The following is a 2,114-nucleotide window of genomic DNA, read 5'->3' on the forward strand; positions in this document are numbered from 1 at the left end:
GTCTACCTGGGTAGTTGCAACAACAACATCGGACAAAATTCTCGCATCTGTTATACTTTGGTGTATCCAAAGATCCAATTTTAGGACAGGCTGGGAGTACGCTGGAAAATGTAAACCGATCTGGTTGGAGTATGCTGAACCAGAGTGACTTCCTCATGAGGATAACCATGTTTTCCATACCCTGCAATAATCGTATTCTATGATATGACGTTTCTTTTTAACATGTAGTCAAATGCTTTACTAGAATTCACCAAACTTTCGCATTTGATATCCTTGTTAATTAGATTACTCTGAAAAGTTGTGGGCATAGCAGTTACAAACTTCCTCTGAGCAATGAAATAGTGGATTTTTCACCCGTGAGGGAGCACTTTCTTGAGAATGCATGTCTGCAATAATTGAAGATATGTAGAGTGATCTCCAGGAGTATAGGGTTGTATGAATGTGTAGCGCCTCGTTCAACTGGCTCTCTCCACATAATGCTATGAAATTGAGATGACTAGTGGAGGGCAATGAGTTTTTATGATTTCAATTAGAGGGTGAAAAATGTTCATCATTATTCCGAACACATTTAAACGAACGAAAACCTTCCAAAGTAATCTATCGAGGACCCTGAGCTTTCAGAAGCGAATAAATATTAACAAATGAAAACACCGAGAGAATGAAAATGATTACAGGGTTCTAAACCCCTACATCCTTTTCATTTCTTTTCAGGCCTCTCATTTGTTTTCTTCCTTTTTAGCTTAGGTTAATTTTAGAAGAGAAATTGTATACACTCTTTAAGGGGGTTAGGTTTGTTTTTAGCTGTGATTTAACTCAAAAAAAAAAAAAAATTAAAGCTTTTCTTTGGTTTTCTTTATGGAAACAATTAGTTTATTTATGAAATGTCAAGATCTCATTTTTCACCTAAATTTTAGTTCCTAATTCAATTCTTACTAGGATAAATGTGTTCTTTCTTTATTGTTATTCTTTGAATGCAACATCGCATAAGCAAATAGATTGTGTGATAATGAATATTACATCAAACTAATCCAAATTTCACATAAATGATCCCAATATACATATATTGAGTCACTAAAGCTAATAGGAAAATGCAGGTATCATTATTTTACATGAGATGAAATAAAAGCAATAATTTTCCAATTTACAACTAATCTTGCAATAGAACTCACTCTCGCAGACAATTTTTCAATTCAAAACATTTTCTTAATTATTGTCAAATGTTTGTATAGAGAAGTAATAATCATTTTTATTTGTGTGTCTTTTAATTGTGCTTTTTAACCCATGGTCAAATTAGTTATTTTTTAAATCATTTATAAGTATGTTGTAAAGAAAAGTAGTAGAATTTAGTCATTTTAATTGTTATGACTAAAATTTGTAGTCATGAGGTCATTTAGTTGTCAAATGGCTCACTTGGTTCCATGAGGGGAATGGATGATATCTCCAAGAATCTTCATGGAGATTAAATACAAATGATATATTTCCACTACCTTTGTAGTTTATGATTATTATTTCCTCTACTCTTAGTTTACATTACCTATGGCAGAATTTTTGTGTCATGTTGAGGTGGTTGATAATCATTGGCAACTTCAATTTGTCATTCCTTTATTAGTCCCACCTATATAGGCGGAGACTTATGTTTTCATCTCATTTTCTACAATTAGTTTGGCCACCTTCTAAAAAAATTACATTATATTTATAATGTTTTACAATTATCTTATTTTTATTTTTATTTTTGAAAGATTATTTCTTATTTATGATTGGTTCATCATATTTTTGTTGGTGGTTCTTTTCATTTTTCTTCTAAATAATTTAAAATATATTAATATTACACTTTACATATTCTCAACTATAGATTGATGTAAAAAATTTACTTTTTATAAAAGTTTATTTTAATATTTATATAATTCAACATATAATTATATTTACGTGTTTAAATATTTTAAATTACAATAAAATTATGTTTTACAAAATCAACATTTTATTTTCTAGACTTTACATACTCTCACAACTCTCAAATAAAAATATAGGTTGATGTAAAAAATTTACTTTTTTTATAAAAGTTGATTTTAATATTTATATAATTCAACATATAATTATATTTATATATTTAAATA

The sequence above is a fragment of the Cupressus sempervirens genome, chromosome 2 (genome assembly GCF_028749045.1).
Source record: "Cupressus sempervirens isolate cs-2001-9-10 chromosome 2, ASM2874904v1, whole genome shotgun sequence".
Taxonomy (NCBI): Eukaryota; Viridiplantae; Streptophyta; class Pinopsida; order Cupressales; family Cupressaceae; genus Cupressus; species Cupressus sempervirens.